Here is an 18,922-nt window from a genome sequence, read left to right as displayed (position 1 = left end):
TATTGTATCAAACAAGTTGAGTGTAAGCTAAAGTCCAAGGGTCACACTTTAGCCGTCCAGTATAACGTATGGCCTAAGGGAAAGAGAAATTATAAGGAAAGTGAAGCGAAAAATTCTCGGAAGAATGCCACGCATACGTGGATGAGTGCCATGCGGTAAAAAACGTAGCTAAGCACAAGAATCTCCGAGAAAAAGGGGAAAAATATAATGGTCAAGCTCCCCCCACACGGGGCTTTTTGGTTCCTGTTTCCTGCACTCGTGGATGTTGGCTCGCACTCTCCGCCAACGTGAAGATTCCAGGTAGGCTGTAGAAGTCGTGAGAGGCCTATCGATGTTTGCGAGGCAAGGCTAGCTATCTCTTCATAACAGAGTAGCTAAGCCATATCGAGTGACCAGTAATCCAGATGTGTGCCTGCGGTACCAGAGAAATTTCTGAGTGGCACATCGCCTTATCGACTCGGGGAACTACGCCATGCTGTTATCACAAGTGATCCGGAGAATCGCAGAACAACGGTGCCTTGATGTCCAGACAAGGCTGATGATAGAACAGAAAGTCATTCCAGGGGACAGTAACGTAGGATGTTAAAGTATCTGATTTCCAATTAAAGATTTGAGTGAACTCTATAGGTTAATTTGTGTGTGGACATACTGTAGCAAACGTTAGAGATTATCCCAATTTGGCAGTGACCTGTCCCTGTTTTGAAGAATGTCTCCGTAGAAGGGATCTGTGTGTGAGATAACTTAGACATATTGTGAGATATGAGTAGTGATCAGAAAGTGATTGAAGATAATGTTAAATTAAGCCAGAAGTTTGTATGTTTATAGAAAATTCTGTGGATCTAGTTATTATGCCTGTATTCTTGTGTTAGTAATGATATCAGAATTTTACTAGGAAAGTGATTATGTTAACCATGTACTTAAATTTTCTCATGTATATCTTTTGAACCTAAATAAGTACGTTTTATAGCATTCGCCTGAATCTAGCCTGTCTTATGAATTCAAATAGCCACTCATAAAATTAGTATCGAACCTAGCGGGAGGGATTATGAACATAGTTTGATTCTCCAGACCACGACTGCATGCAAAGACAAAGTGAATTGAGATTAGTTGAATTAGTGTTAGAAAGTTCATCACTGTGTAATACTCTGAGAGAGCCAACTTGGATAAGAGCCTCATCTATCCTATGTATTGGCTGGCACAGCAAAATATAAATTCGTCAATATTTAACAGACGGACTGTCTCAGAGGTTATATTTTAAGGCCTTCTTCCATACTTAGACAAAGCCCTTATGAATGAAAGAATTACACGTGACTAAACTTAAGAGCGGCCTGAATTTTAGTTGTTTAAGGATAGAAGGGTGATAGCTGATTTGCTAGATTTATTGGAAAACTATTACAGAAGCTAGAAGGGAAATAACTGTGTATGAGTGAGTGGTATGATAAACTTTGTGTTTCTCAGAGGGGGACTTCCCCTCGATGAGTCTTGACAGACTTTGTCTTAGAAAGGACCTCCCTCGATGAGTCTTTTGACTCCTTGGAGGCCTGAATAATAATAATAATAATAATAAAAATATATATAGATAGTAAAGGAAGTAAAAAAGGTACATAACACTGTCTGTGGCAGTTATATTACACACATTTTTGTAATTTTAAGGAGTTAATTATAAAATAAACAACACAATTCAAATGTTCCAAAAAAACTTGATAGTTTTTTCAAATCAGGATTACCTGCCTCAACATGGAACATTAACTGTTTGATGTTGAGGCACTTGACACTACATTAACAAAAAGAAGGCAAAGCTATCTGCTGTGCCTTCTTTTTTATAAGTAGAAAGTGTTTTGCCACACAAGATAGCCAGAACATAGCACATGCGGAAAGAGCACTGTGATATCAGGAGGGAATTTGCTCTGTAATAGGATTGTGTCATTGATTGGGACATTTGTGAACAGGGGTGAATGCCGGTCTTGAAATTCACTTGCTCTTGTTATCATTCAGAGAGTGAGAGGTGTGATTGAAATCTGATTATCGGAATAATGGATTACAGGTAATCCTCATATAACGTGGATGTTAGGTTCCATAGAAATGCCGCATTATATAAATCGCATTATGCGAGACTCAGATCACATATACAAAAAGTAGGGTTATGTTCCGAAATCAGTTTTGTAAAAAAAAAATTATATAAACAACGACATATGCAACAAAAATATATTTTTATTTAATTCAGGTAATTCATGTAAGTTAAGAAAACATATAAAGTATGACACAAATACATAGTATAAAATTATAAAAATTACAAATTGTAATTAAGCTTCATTGCACATAATGCATAAATGTTTTAGGCAAAAAAAAATAAGTGCATATTTTAATCTTTCATAGCACGAGGATTTGAGGATCAGTTAATAAACATTAGTTTTATCTAGTAATCATAGGATGCATTACTACAAAACAGTAGAATAATTCTGTCTTTGGAAAACTTGGAATCCAGGAGCTGATCTTTCATTTTTCGAAATATAGGTGTGTTTTGGTATTTTATTCCAATATAACCCAGATTCATCAACATTGAACACCTGGTCTGCATTATAAATGTTTATAAACGTTGAGAGTTTTTTGTTTAATAAGATTTCCATCTAAAGGAATTTTCTTTTGAGTGCATCTTTCCAAATCATTAGAGATTTCTTCATTTTTCTCTTAGAAAATTGCGTACACGAGCAACGAGCTTTGCACTTACCGTTGACCCAGCAATAAACACTTTCTTGGATTTTATGTTCTATGTTCATTGTGTTTGATTGTTTGAATTCTTGATTCATTTAAATTCAAAGTCCTTACAACAACTGGTTTTTCTCCATTTTTCAACCAATCCATGATTTTAATTTTTTTTCTTTGAGAGAAATTTTCTTCGAGACGAATTTTCTTTTCAATATTCATTTTTTCCCCTTTCAATGCAATTTATGGCCATTACTATAAAAATAATTTTTTTACATAAAAAAGCATTACATATTAATTATGTATGTAACTCACCAGAAAATAAAGTTCTCAGCTTGAGATAACACACTTATGATTTTTAATGCACTTTCCTGGGAATACGAAGACAATTTTCAACAATAAACACTTTATACGGTATACAATTGACGTATATGCGTGCATGCTAAAGGGTGTTTTCCCTAATATAAATTCGCTACTTATAACCACCTACATGATACGGGCAGACACAAATTTAACGAAGATAAAATTTGATTTTTAAGTTGCGCGGTGAAAAATATATGATAAGATAAAAGGTTACTACAATTTCTAGACTGTGTTTTTGTCAAAACTGCGTTGTATAAGTACCGCGTTGAACAAGGGTTACTACATTTTCTAAATCACTTAGGGAATTGAACAACATAGATTCGAATATAAATTAAATTATACTTTAATAAATATTTCCGATATTTCGGCAATGTCACGTTGCCATTTTCAAAAGGAACTTACAAAAAGGCATATGCACGCAGGCACTACAACACAGTAACCGAGAATGAAGATATGAATCTATTGTTCTCCTAGAAGTCCTGATGGTGCCCTCTAGCGGGCTAAGTAGGTGTTCTTCGCCGTTGGGCTGAAGGTCTGCTGATGTATGCCTCCCAGATTTGGAGCAGTCACATACAACCAAATTTGTTGAGGTCTGGAGAGTTTCTTTGGGCTGAGGCTGATTCCATAAATAGTCTTTCGAATTTGTATTTGCTACGGTGTATTACTGTTGCTTTCTTCCACCGTATTCTGTGGCATGTATCCAGAGCATGGTCTGCAAGACCAGAATGGCTGTACTTATGAAACCGGATGTAGTCCTTGTGTTCAGAAATTCTGATATTCGCTGTCCTGCCTGTTTGGCCAAAGTACGACAGTTTACAACTGCAAGGGACCTGGTATACACCAGGTAGGTGTAGGGGAAGTCTTTGGTGGAGCGGATAAGCAATGCCAATTTTCTGTAAGGCCTGTAACAGGAGGTGAGGTCATGTTTTTTAAAAATTTTGGTAATTTTTTCCGAGGTGTCTCAGATGTAGGGAATGGCGATGGATTTAGAGTAATCTTTGTTGTGGAGGGGGCTGTGGTTTGTAGGTTTTAATATTTTTTGGATCTCCTTCCTTACACACTTAAACAACCAACACTCCAGAATCACGTTCACCCTGGAAAAAGAGGAAAACAACAGCCTCCCTTTCCTAGACACTAGTCACCCGCCAGCCTGATGGAACCTTGGTTTTCTCAGTTTATAGAAAACCCACCTATACAGGCAGATACATTCACCAACAATCTCCCCCTCCCCCTCACAACAATATGGAGTGGTGAAAACACTATACAACAGGACTAAACTAATCTGTTCTAACGACATGGCCCTAAACACTGAACTAAATTACATCCTTAACACCTTTTCAGCCAATGGCTACCCCCCCCCCCCCAAAAAAAAATCCGAAAAATATTAAACTGCCCCGAATTTGGGAGGCATACATCAGCAAATCTTCAGCCTAATGGCCAAGATCACCTACTTAGCCCGCTAGAGGGCACCATCAGGACTTCTAGGAGAACGATAGCTTCATATCTTCATTCTCAGTTACTGTGTTGTAGTGCCTGCGTGCGTGTGCCTTTTTGTAAGTTCCTTTTGAAAATGGCAACGTGACGTTGCTGAAATATCGGAAATATTTATTAAAGTATAATTTAATTTATATTCGGATCTACGTTGTTCAATTCCCTAAGTGATTTAGAAATGCATAACCGACGTATAAGCCTGTCTACGAGAATTACTGCAATTTGTAGACCACCTTATATTGAAACTGCATTGTATAAGTACCGCGTTATACGAGGGTTACCTGTCATGACCGTTTAAAACTATATATTTAGAAATTTATGTACATTTAATCATACAAATACAACATTTATTTTACAAATGATATTCTATACACCTAAACCGCTTTTTTTATGCGAATTTTTTTTACGTGAATTTGGAGTTATGCAAATTGGGATATCAAAAATAATTTTTTTTACGCGATTTTTATTCACTTTTATGTGACCAACCTAAAGTCTAAGTTAGGAAAAAATCCATAATTCAAGAAAATTCTGAGAATTTTGTAGAATTGCATTCTCATTTCAATCAAGAAAATTCTAAATTCTTACGAATTTCATTTATTGGGAATTCCCCAAATTACATAACTGACTGCACTAAAAAAAAAGCAGTTCTTAGCAGTTTGAATTTGGTGTTTGAGTAGACAACACAGTTACTGCATTTTTTGCATTTGCATTTTTTAAGTGAAATCAAAATGAAAATTGCATTATAAAATTAATAATTTTGCCAAGAAATAATAAATGGTAAGCCATATGTAATTTTCAAACTTTCATTTCATTAACCAAATATTTTATAATCCAGCCCTCACATGATGTTGCCGATAACCAAAATAAAAAAAAAAAAAGAAAAGCCGTTTCCTTGGATATAAAAATTCAAATTTTAGATCGTCTTCAAACTGGGGAAGGGGTGCGACGGCTGTGTGTAAGCATTTTGGAGTCCGTGAATCAACTGTCAGATCTATAAAGAAAAATGAAGAGGCTATTAGAAAAGTGGTATATTCTGGTACAAAATTGAGTGCAAAATTATCATCATACACAAGAGATGTTGATCTAGAAAAGGCCAAAAAAGCTTTAGTGATGTGGATAGAAGATAATGTACAAAAAAAGAATGCCAGTTGACGGAATTTCCATCCAGCAATCAGCATTGAGATTTTATGAACTGATTAAAAAACTGCAGCCAGATACTTCACCTCAATCGAGGAAAAAAATATGAATTTCATGCAAGCAATGATTGGCTGGCTAAGTTTATTAAAAGACATACTCTTCATAATATAAAAATTAAAGGTGAAACGGCTTCTGCTGATGAAACAGCTGCTAAAGCATTTCCACAAAAACTTGCTAAAATCATTGAAGATGGAGGTTATGCTTGTGAACAAGTTTGGAATATGGATGAAACCGGCCATTTCTGGGAAAAAAATGCCAAACAGAGCTTACGTATCAAAAATGCAAAAAACTGTTGGTGGGTCCAAAGCAGCAAAGGATCGCATAACACTTCTATTTTGTTCGAACGCTTTAGGAGATCGGATGTTAAAACCACTGCTCATAAATCGATCATTAAGACCACGGCCAATGAAAAGCATAGATTTTCAAAAATTGCCAGTTCATTGGATGGCCAACAAAAAAAGTTTGGGTGACCATTGATATTTTCACTGAGTGGCTCCACAAACAATTTGTGCCAGAAGTTAGATGCTATTTGAATGACAAGGGTCTCGAATTTAAAGAGCTTTTGATTCTTGATAAGGCACCTGGTCATCCTGCTATAGAACACCCAAATGTGCAATTTTTTTTCCTGTCACCCAATACTACATCATTGCTACAACCTCTAGATCAGGGTATAATTGCGACTTTTAAAACATATTATGTCAGACGAACATTTCAGTACGTTTTGAACAAGCTAAATGATGATGAAAACTGTCAGTTATGGATGTGTGGAAAAAATTTCCAATTATGGATTGTATTGATCAGGTTCAGTTATTGTTATCTGAATTGAGACCAGAAAATATGAATGCACACTGGAAAGCTATTTGGTCCGCATGTGTTAAAGAGAATGCTCCTGTTCTCTTCAATTATACTGCAGAATTCCCCAATATAATAAGTTTGGCATGTGAAATTGGCGGAGAAGGATTTGATGATCTTATGTCAGCAGATATTGAAAAATTGTTAATTGATGAACCTCTTAGCAAAGACGAAATAGTGGAGATTGTTTCTGAGACTCCTGAAAGCGAAGAAGTTAATGATAATGATCAAGATAATCCTACTTTTACTACTGATATAATTAAAGGTCTTAAACTGGCCAGTAATTTAGGCAATTGTTTTGCCAACATGATCCAAATGAAGAACGTGCTGGGAAGTTTTCACATGAGCTTAAGTTGTTAATGTCTTCATACAGAGAATTATATTGCGACTTATCTAAAGCATCAACACAGTGATTAATAACTGAGTCCATGCTTAAAACTACTGAAACAACCAGTAGTACTTTTGTTCAAGACATGACAAGAAGAATTCCACAAGTTGAGGTGGAAGTCGATGATGATAATACCATATCTAGTAATTCTAGTGATATTACAGTCTCACGAGAACGAAAGCTTTTGCGTTTATTGTCAGAAACTGATAGCGAATAACATAATTTTTTGATAGAATCCTTAGCAAACAACTGAAATGAATATGTTTTTTTTAAAGTTATTAAAATTCATTATATATATGTGTGTTCTCCATGAAATGTAAATAAAAATCTTATGATCCTAACGAATTTAATGTTTGTTTTTCTCATTATTTTGCTTATATTTCAGGTTTGGAACCAATCTTCACTTTTTTTATGGAGTCAGTAGTTCTTTTTTTTACGTGAATTCTATTTACGCGTAATTTTTAAGAACGTATATCTATCGCGTAAAAAGAAGTTTAGGTGTATTTTTCAATTTAGCTACTTGAATACAAATTTACTATTTCTAGATATATGCAATATACTATTTCTAGATATACACAAAGCTTTTGACTCTGTTTCACATGAAATTTTAATAAAAAATTAGAAGTCATAGGAATATGAGGTACTGCCCTAAACTGGTTCAAAAATTACTTAAATGCCAGATCACAAATTGTAAAAATAAGCAACAGCTATAGCAGCTCCAAAACAGTAGACTGCAGTGTACCACAAGGATCTGTCTTGGGACCAATTTTATTTAATATTTATATCAATGACTTCTGCAATCTTAAGCTAAACAGTAAAATAAATACTTTTGCAGGTGATACAGTACTAATTTTCTCTACAGACACAGCCGAACAAATGAAAACAAATCGTGAATGCTGATCTTTTGAAAGTAACAAATTGGTTCCAGTCAAACAAACTCAGTCTGAATGTCTCAAAAACTAAATACGTAAATTTTAACTTGCGAAATACAACTGGCAAAATGAACTTCGCTGCACAATTAATTTTGCATGATTTGAATTTCAGGACAAATTCAAATTGCAACTGCAAGAAAATAGAAAAAGTCATTGTAATAACTTACTTGGGATTAAAAATTGATAGTGGTTTAAGCTGGAAACTTACCGATGTCGTAAATAAAGTAAGGATTATGTTAAACAGACTTTACTACCTGAACAGATTCTTAAATTTAAATATGCTAAAAATATTATATTCTGCCTGGATTCAAAGTGCACTACAATATGGTATATTAAGTTGGGAAGGAATCTATTGCACTACGCTGAAACCTTTAGTCTTGACTCAGCATAAAGTAATTAAAATCTTAACTAGAAACAAATATAAAGATACTGCAATCTGTAATAAATACACCATACTAAACATACTATCCCTTAGATATTTATACGTCTATAGGGTACTATCATTCATAAAAAACGACAACGAATAAGTAAATATCAAACAAGATGCTTTCCTTAGTAGACATAAGGGCCTAAAATATATAGTTCCAGAAGCAAATAAAGAAGCAATATACAAACATTATACTTATATCAGTAGTATGTCATGTTCAAGTGTGTCAAATGCTTTGGTTAGGTCCAGCAGTATAAGGACGGCGTACTTGTTTTTAAGCGCCCGGCTAGCTCAGTCGGTAGAGCACGAGACTCTTAATCTCGGGGTCGTGGGTTCGAGCCCCACGTTGGGCGTATTATTTTTGGGTTGGTACCGTCGGAATCGAACGCGTAACGGTGGAAGACAAAACGAAGCTAAGTTACTGTATTTAGTTATATTTCATTTATTTAATTATATTTAGTACTTTAAATGTTCTGATGTTTGTACTTTTTTCCCAACTTATTTATTAATTGAATAATTATTAAAGATTACGCTACTCGGCAGTAAGGAATGATGGTGGATTCAGCAGCAGTCGCAAGTGGCGTAACGCCAAGTCCTCCGCCATTTAAAAACTCAATTACTAGCAATATCATAAAGGACTTTGTGGCATGCAGTACTTGCGGCATGTATGCTTCTCGGGAATTACATATGTGGCTTGTTAAAGAGAGTGGAGAGCGTATGTGCGCCAAATGCAGGCAGTTGGAGGAAATAAATACATTAGATATATCGATATCCGACTTTGTTGCTCCAGGAACGGAGAATAGGAAGACAAGTAGTATGATAGGAGCGAATGAGAAAATAATAGTTGATAGTGTGGAAGGTGTGAGTGACTGTGGAAGTTTAGGAGATGGTTTTGTATGGGAGAGTGAATTTAAATTAAGAGTGACTGACCTGCAGAGGGAGATAGATGAGTTGAAAGAGGAGGTGGAATGTCTAGTGAATGAGAGCAGAAGTATGAAAGATAAGATTAGGAGAATGGAAGAGATAAATGCAAGGCAAATCAGAGTAGGAGAGAGAGAGAGAATTTAAGGAGTATGAGTGAGAGGTATGGGGGTGCTAGAAGAGGAGAGAATGGAAACAGTAGAAGAGAGGGAATGAGAGAGAGGTATGGGAATGCTAGCAGACGAGAGGATGGAAACAGTAGGAGAGACGGAATGAGAGAGAGATATGGAAGTGCTAGAAGAGGAGAGAATGGAAACGGTAGGAGAGATGGAATGAGAGAGAGGTATGGGAATGCTAGAAGAGGAGAGAATGGAAACAGTAGAAGAGAGAGGTATGGGAATGAAAGAAGAGGAGAGAATGGAAACAATAGGAGCGAGGGAATGGTAAGAGGTATAATGTATGGCGACTCAATGATCCGTGGTGTTCAAGATAGGATGCGTGAGGAGTGTTTGCCAGGAGGAACAATAGAAAGGGTGGCTATGGCAATTAAGAGAGGTGAAAGGGTGGATGAGATGATTGTGATGGTAAGAACGAATGACTTGAGTGGTAATGTAAGTCGGGCAGCGAGAGATATGAGATTTTTGCTTGAGACTGTACGGAAGAAGACAGAGAGAGGAAAAATAGTGTGCATGTTGCCTAGGTATGATAATGATGAGCTGAGCAGAAGAGCGGTGATATTGAATGGCATAATAGCGAGAATGTGTGACAAGAGAGGACTGGTATATGTGGATGCTTGGAGTGCGTTTGAGGAAAGAGAGGAGTTGTATGCGAGAGACCGTTTACATTTGAATGAGGAAGGGCGTAGGCATCTGGAGAGATTGCTGTTCTGAACGAGTCAGTGTGTCCCAGGGAGGATGATAGCAGGGGTGGCCTCTTGTGGGAATGGATACTTGGGAGAAGGGAGACAATGTCAGGTAACACTGAGCCTAGTGGAGTCTAGAAGGGATAAGGCTGGGTATAGAAACAATGGCATTTATATGCTGTATACTAATGCCAGGAGTATCCGGAATAAGGGAGAGGAATTGGTGGCGCAGATAGCATCAGCCTGGCCAAAAATTATTGCGATCACTGAGACGTGGTTGACAGAAGAGGATATAAAAACAGGAATAGAAGTCGCTGGGTATAGCATTTTTCGTCAGGATAGGATGGGAAAGCGTGGTGGTGGGGTGCTGCTTATGATAAGTGATGACCTATGTCCTCTAAGAGTGGAGAATTTGGAAGGAAGTGAGACAAATGATTTTGAGAGCGTATGGTGTGAGCTAGAGGTAGGCAAGACAGGATATTTAGTGGGGTGTTGCTACAGACCCAGGAGCACAGAGGATGGGGACCAGGAGATGTTTAGACAGCTAAGTTTGGCAAGTGCAAGAAGAATGATTGTTATGGGAGATTTTAACTTCAGTAGTATAAATTGGAGAGAGGAACATGCATGTAACAATAGGGGAATGGAATTTCTAGAATTCTTGAGGGACAAATGTCTTAGGCAACATGTAACAGAGGGAACAAGAGGTTCAAAAATTTTGGATTTGGTTATAGCATCAGAAGAGTTGATAATAACTGAGTTGACGTCTCTCCCACCAGTTGGAGATGCCAGAAGAGAGTGACCATATGGTGTTGACATGGAAAATGAATAGACATGCAGGAGTATCAAAGAGACGGGAACTTATGTGGAATTATAAGGCAGGTGATTATAATAGTCTTAGACGTCAACTTCGGGAAGTTTCATGGAGGGAGGAATTGGACGGCCGGGATATCACCAGTGCGTGGGAAATTGTGAAAGAATATTTGTTATCAGCAATGGTAAGTTGTATACCACGAGTGAAGAAGAGGGCGCAATTTGGAGTAAAGTGGATGACAAACAACATTAAACAGGAACTGCATGCGAAAAAGAGGCTATGGAAGAGATATAAGGAGACAGGTGAAGAGAGGATGGGTGAAGAATATAAGACACAGGCCAGAAGAGTGACTCGTGTGGTAAGGAAAGCGAAACTGGAATATGAGAGGAGATTGGCCCTAAGATCCAAAGAAAATCCTAGGGAATTTTTTAGCTATGTGGCCAGTAGGAGGAGAAATGACTGTGGAAGAATGATATTGTGGGATAAAAATGGGAATAGAGTGACTGATGCAGAGGACATAGTGGAATTGTTCAATGAACACTTTATTGGAGTATTTCATCCTAGAGGAGTCAGTTTTAATGCTAGAGGGATAGGACTGGTACGAGGTCTGGAGGTACAGGAGGAGAGTGTGTTTCAGATACTGAGTACTCTGGATGTCAGTAAAGCTGTGGGACTGGATGGTATTTCGCCACGAGTTTTGAGAGAATGTGCTAGCGAATTGACAATACCTTTAACGTGGCTTTACAATGAAAGTCTGGCTTTGGCAAAGGTGCCCAGGGAATGGAAGGAAGGTAAGATAGTGCCATTGCATAAGGGTGGTAACAGACTAGAAGTGTCTAATTATAGGCCAGTCTGTGTGTCATCAGTAGTTGTTAAGATCTTGGAGAAAGTAGTGAGGGACCGTGTACAGCATTGGGCAGATGAGGGTAATGTTATCTGTGAGAATCAACATGGATTTGTGAAAGGACGCTCTTGTTTTAGCAATATGCTAGCCTTTTATAATAAAGTTACAAGAGCATTAGATGAGGGAAAGGCATATACTGCAATTTTCTTAGACTTGGCGAAGGCATTTGACAGGGTGCCACATGATAAGCTGATATTTAAGTTGCAGTACATGGGTCTGGATGTCAGATTGGTCAACTGGATTCAGGATTGGCTGTCTGATAGGTATCAGAGAGTTGTGTATGGTGGAGCAGTTTCCAGGAGGCAGAGGGTTACAAGTGGGGTCCCACAGGGCTCAGTACTAGGACCTATATTGTTTAACCTTTATATCAATGACATAGCCAGTGGATTGCAGGGGGATATTCAGTTGTTTGCGGATGATTCGAAGCTGGGAAGGATTATTAGTAATAGCGCAGATGTGGTAGCCCTGCAAGAGGATTTAAATAAGCTAGATAGATGAGCAAATGAATGGGGGTGTCAGTTTAATGCAGCAAAATGTAAGGTCTTGAGGTTTGGGAAACATCGATGGGATGCTGCATACTCTATGGGAGGAGTTATACTGGAGGAAGTAGGAGAGACAAGAGATCTGGGGTTGATGATTGATAGAAACCTGAAGTTTAGGGGACATATTGCAAAGGTGGTGAAGGTAACACAGAGGATTGCTGCTATTATGAGAAGGACACTGACCTGCAGAGATAAGAGGGTTATCATTCCGTTGTATAAGTCTCTGATCAGACCACACTTGGACTATTGTTCTCAGATTTGGTCCCCAGGATTTGAAGGGGATAAATTAACTGTGGAAAGGATACAAAGACGGATGACAAAGATGGTTTCAGGACTGTACAAGGATAGTTATGAGGATCGGCTGAGAGAATGTGGACTGCAGAGTTTGGCAGATAGAAGAAGGAGAGGTGATATGATTGAGACTTTTAAACTGTTGAGAGGTGGTTACAGGGTTGACACTGGGGAGTTCTTTCGCTTGGTTGATCAGCGGGAAGGAGTGATGACAAGAGGCCATCCCTGGAAGTTACGAAAGGAAACTGTGAGCAAGAGGGTAAGGAGTGGTTTCTTTGTGTGGAGGGTGGTTGAGCCGTGGAATGCATTGCCTGATGGAGTGGTGGGAGCGAGAACGGTCAGTGACTTTAAAGAGTGGTATGATAAACTTTGTGTTTCTCAGGGGGGGACCTCCCCTCGATGAGTCTTGACAGACTTTATGTCTTAGGAAGGACCTCCCTCGATGAGTCTTTTGACTCCTTGGAGGCCTGAATAATAATAATAATAATAATAATAATAATTATGTAGTGCCAAAAGTATTCAACACACTACCTTTAACAATAAGAAATGAAACTAACCCAAACAAATACAAAACCCTAATCAGAGAGTATTTATTTTCCCACAGAAATGAGGACGCTCTGTTCAAACTAATTGTAAAAATTATTGCTTTTTAGCATATTTGTATTCAAAGATCATAAAAATTTTAATGCTATTTAACTGCTTTATTTTGTTTCTAATTAATTGTTATGCAACTTTCTCTGTACATATTAGCATGTCTCCTGTGATTTTATTATGTAATTATATTATAATAATATGTAATATGTATATTATATGAATGTGCATATATGTATATAATGAAAATGAATTACATAAATTTTTGTAACTTTATGCATATCGTAACCTGGATGAGCTGTTGCTCTTAGGTTACATATGTGATTGTTCAACATTTTGTACTATTATAGGAAGCTTACAAATAAATTTTACTAATTAAAAAAAAAAAAAAATTCTATCCTACAGTTCTTCTTTATGAACTGGTCAATAACATCATCATAAAAAGTTGGTTGATTTAATTTAATTTAATTTTCCCAAGCAACACTTACACTTGTAAAGGTTGCTGAAGCTCACTTGCTAGAGCTATGATGACTGTGTATGGCCTGTGGTTTAAGCAACAGAGTGAGATGCATGAAATGGCTATGCGCGTGCATAAAATCACAGTGCCGGTGCGAGGACCTGTAAGCTCCTACAGCTGAGCAAGCCAAGGTAGCTTTGACTAGACGAGCAAGCATCGGCTTCGATACACAACGCAAAGCTCAATTATTGCTGTGCAAGCTTAAGACGTCGTCTGTCTACAAAAATAAAAGCCTAAATGGAATGCTTATAAATGCATGCATATATTGACAAATAAATAGTACTTCTTTCTCAATTAATGAGCTTGCATAGCAAGCATGGAAAATTTGCCACTGTTTGTGAAGAGGACAGAGATGTAAAAACTGACTAATAAATCATCTTTTTCCAGTGTGATGTCTTTGATTTTGTGTATAAAGTGTTGTGTGTTTATAATGTTAAATTAGGACATCATTTTTACTGTAACAAAACTATCTATATTATTATTATTATTATTACGAGCAACTCCAAGGAGTCCTTAGACTCATCGAGGAAGGCCCTAAACATCATGTCAAGAACAACTATTTAGCTTCCACACAGTATCTATCATACTTTGCCTTTAACTCATTTACAGTCATGGCACCTTTGCTAACCACACTCTTGTCCAGTTTCCATGGATGGCCCCTAGTCCTATCACAACCAGACCTGTTCTGAAAAATATCCTCTGAATTAATCTTATAGAAACCCTTCAGTAATTTGAATGTCTCAATCATATCACCCCTTTTCCGCCTATCAACAAATTTCTGCAATCCACAAATCTTCAACCTGTTCTCATAAGGTTCATTGCATAGACCTGCTATCATCTTGGTCACTCGCCTCTAGATCCTCTCTACCTCCTCCCCATCATGAAGAAACCCTGGCACCCAAATCTGGGCACAGTAGTCAAGATGGAGTCTTATCAAGGCTCGATACAGAGGAACAATAACTTGCTTGTCTCTGCTTGTCAAGGTATTCTTCAGTAACCAAGTGATTTGATGAGCTGATTTAGCCACTTTTGCAATGTGTCCCCTAAACTTCAACTCCCTATCCACCAACACTCCCAAATCCCTGGCATCGTCACTCTCCTACAGTACAGTTCCACCAATGTGGTATACTACTGCTAATCTTTTCACCCCAAAATTCATAACCTTACACTTCACCACATTGAATTGACGTCCATTCTCTTTAGCCCAGACCTCCAATCTATCCAAATCATCCTGAAAAATTTTGACATCATGTGCATTCACTATCGCTCTACCCAACTTTGCATCATCAGCAAACAAATGAATAGTTCCTCTCAGGATCCTTTCCAATATCATTAATGAACAAATTGAAAAGTAGTGGTCCCAATACAGAACCCTGTGGCACACCACTAGTCACAAGCCGTCTTTTGGACTCCACTCCTGAATAAACCACTCTCTGGTATCTCTCCATCAACCACCCTCCTATCCATCTCACCAATCCTATATCCATCCCCATCTGCTCCAGTTTTTTGATTAGAGTAACATGTGGTATCCTGTCAAAGGCCTTAGCCAGGTCCAGTAGAATCACTGTAAATCCATTACTCTTATCCAGTTCAGCTGTCACTGTGTTATAAAACGTGAGCAAGTTACTGAGGCATGATCTACCCTTCACAAAACCATGTTGTCCCCCATACAGTATCCCACTTTCATCTATCCAGTCCTGTATTCTTCTCTTGACTAATTTCTCCAAGACCTTGACAACGATGCGTGATATGCTGATCGGTCGGTAATTTACAACATCCGTCTTGGAACCTCCTTTATGTAGTGGAACTATTTTCCCCTCTTTCCACCTCCTCAGGACTAACCCAGACCCCAAGACTCAAATTAAACAAAATGGTCAAGGACACTGACAATTCTTTTTGCCGCTTCATGTAAGACCTGAGTGGGTATACCTTCCAATCCCACAGATGTATTCACTTTAAGGTTTTGTAATATACTATTCACCTCCATTTCATTCACCTCAATTCCTGTATATGCTATTGGTTCCTTCATTCCTGTAATATCACCACCTGGATGATATACTTTTTGCAAAGTGCTTACTCAGTAATTCCACTATATCAACTAATTCAGTTACTTCCCTACCATCAGAATTCCTTAAAATCATTCTGCCATATACATTTTTTTCTTTTACTTGCAGCATATTGAAAAAACTGTTTGGGATTCTCTTTAGCTTGTGTGGATAATTTCCTTTCATAAACCGCTTTTGCTTTTCTTATCACACTCGTTACCCTTCTGGCCTGCTCTTTATACCGTTTGTGTGCCTGCAGGTCACCTTTCTCTTTAAATTCCCTCCACAGTTGTTTCTTTTTTTTTGCAGCTCAAGCTTAATGGTGTTATTCATCCATTTAACCCCTACTTGTTTTACTATTCGAACCCTAGGTATACAATCAGCCAGAACCTCCTGTAAATGCTCCTTGACCACTTCGCATGCTCTGTCGACATCCAGCCCTTGCAGTTTTACATGCCATGGCACTGATCCAAGCAATCTCCTAAGCTTGTCATACTTGATAGCACGGTAATTCCACATACACCCTGTCTTAATCAAAAATTCCACACCTTTAGCCACCTACCAGGTCAAGACCTTTTGATCACTCTCACCAATAGGTGGCATCATGGTCATATTCATTACAGTTAAATTCTCAGATGCTATTACCAGGTCAAGCACTCTCAAACCCCTAGTATTTTCTATTACATGCTGTCTCAGATAGTTATCCCTCAGTAACTGAATAAAATCCAGTTCCTTCCTCACATGTGTCCTCTCCTCCTTCCAATCAATGTTACCACAGTTGAAATCCCCAATAATAATTACCCTCCTTCCACTCATTTCATCAATTTGTTCATGCATACTATCTCCACTATCTATTCCATCACCTGGTCTATAGCAGCACCCAACTGTATATTTTGTTCCACTAGTCTCAATCTCATACCATATAGCCTCAAACGTGCTCTCTTCACTATCCTACAGTTCAACTTCAATTCTTCTTGGCTGCAGTTCATCAGCTGTCATCAATAACACTCCTTTCCCCATTCTTTTCTCTCTGCCCCTTCTGAACACACTATACCCTTCACATTCTATTCCACTAGCTATATCATCTTCTGTCAGCCATGTCTCACTAATGCCAATAACCTGTGGCCAGGAATAGCTACCAAGGCCAAAAATTCTTCCTTCTTATTCCTAATACTCCTGACATTAGTATACATCAAGTGCAGAAGCCTGTTAGTCCCCCCCCCATCTTGATGCCTTATACTAACTATCCCATTCTGATTTGTTGTCCTTTGTACTAGCCCAGGCATATTATACACATTCTTACACTCAACTGCCTCATTGATGTTTGCATATCCACTTCCTCTCCCCCCCCCCCAATAGCTCTAGTTTCCCTGATTCTGCACATCCACTTTCACTTCATTCAACAACACTTTTTTCAGTCTCTGCACACCAAATCCATTCAGATGCTAACCATCTATCTTGAATAAGTCCTTTCGCCCATCAAACTCACTCCACACGTCCACAATCTCCACACCACTCCTCCTGCATAACCTGCGCATAAAGTCATTTGCAATTATGTCCCTCCTTCTCAACTCTTCTCTGTCATACCACGGCAACAGACTCACTATCTTCTCTCTCACACTTTTCTTTTGCTACCTCTAGTAATTCTTTCAGGTCCTTTCTCATAGCAAATTTTTCACCTTTTAAATCATTCGTTCCTGCCACTACTATAATTTCTTTCGCCCTCTGCTTTTGCGCTCTAATAGCCTCAGTTACATCCTTAATTTTTGCACCCAGTAAGTACGATTTTATCGAACTCTCATCTATTACACCAATTACTAGTGAATCACCATACCACACTCGCTCCTTCAATTTCCTTTCACTTCCAATCATGTTCTCATTTTTCTTATCACACATTCACTTCTTTCTGTTAGCTGATGCACTCGGTAAACAATTTTGTAATTGCTCCAGCTGTCACTTTGCCCTATGTATCACGTCGCACAACCATGCAATCTCCCTCATTGCAACTAACTCTTCATTTTTTTATCACTTAAACCATTCTCATGCTCTGTACTTTTACTTTCACTCTCACCCTCAACACTGCTCTCAATGCTATCTGGTACTACATCGCAAAATTTGTATCATATCACTACTTTCTATCACATTATGGCTTTCATCTATTACATCAATCTCACTACCTGAGACACACTTCAAATCCTCGCATTCCTGACACTTTCGGCACACTTTCCTACCACTATCATTATCGAACCAAACTCCAGCCGCTCTCGGAAAAGCATACATTCCACAGATGTTACACTGAACGAAGTCCCTTTGGTTAAATTTATTCAACAAAGACGGTGATGATTTGGACGCCATTGGCTTTCTTCTCATTGGTACCATGTGCTATGCTATATATGTATCTTATCAAAATACTAATTTTAAAAATTTCACATTTGACATCCATAGATGCCGTATGGTCACTGCCGTACCTCACATGGTTTTGGCAATGATGTCTTCTGCTAGAATAAGTGGTAGGGTTGCAGATTCCCTTTCCACACAAAGTTTGTAGGACAATCACAAACATCCATGCCAATGCGTGGATTCAAGCACGCAGCCTCTTAACTGGAGAGTGGACATACTAACCACTCAGCCAACCAGGCCGGTGAAAGATATATGAAAGAATATTTCTCTGATGATTTCTTAAATAGAATGTAGCTTTGATGTAGTTAATTTATTTTATTTTATTTATTTATTATAATTTTATTTTATTTTCACTAGAGGTCAGGCCAGTAGAATAACCATTGATCAAATCATTGTCTCTTCAGCATACTATGTGAAATGTAATTTATCATTATCATTATTCAGGCCTCCATTGAGTTAAAAGACTCATCTCAGGAGGTCCTTCCAAAGAAACAAAGTCTATCAAGAATCATCATGGGTGGTCCCTTCTAGGAAACACAAAGTCTATCATACCACTCCTTAAACTCATTGACTGTTCTCGTTCTCAACACTCTATAAGGCAATGCATTCCTTGGTTCAACCATCCTCCATACAAAGAATCCACTCATCCTCTTGCTCACAGTTTCCTTTCGTAACTTCCAGGGAT

The 18,922-nt window shown here is 38.1% G+C and overlaps 1 protein-coding gene and 1 non-coding gene across 5 annotated transcripts in view; both read left to right on the top strand.

The window, feature by feature from the left end:
* The window catches only part of Sfxn2 (sideroflexin 2), a 401,343-nt gene that overhangs the window by 278,005 nt on the left and 104,416 nt on the right, over window positions 1–18,922 (top strand). The window lies entirely within an intron of this gene.
* TRNAK-CUU (transfer RNA lysine (anticodon CUU)) lies at window positions 8,634–8,706 on the top strand. The gene has a single exon. It is a non-coding gene; the product is annotated as a tRNA-Lys (tRNA).

The sequence above is a fragment of the Typopeltis vanoorti genome, chromosome 5 (genome assembly GCF_054136105.1).
Source record: "Typopeltis vanoorti isolate ZY-2024b chromosome 5, IOZ_Tvanoo_1.0, whole genome shotgun sequence".
NCBI classification, from domain to species: Eukaryota; Metazoa; Arthropoda; class Arachnida; order Uropygi; family Thelyphonidae; genus Typopeltis; species Typopeltis vanoorti.
The sequence above is the reverse complement of the archived record's forward strand: the minus strand, read 5'-3'. Positions and strand labels throughout refer to the sequence as shown.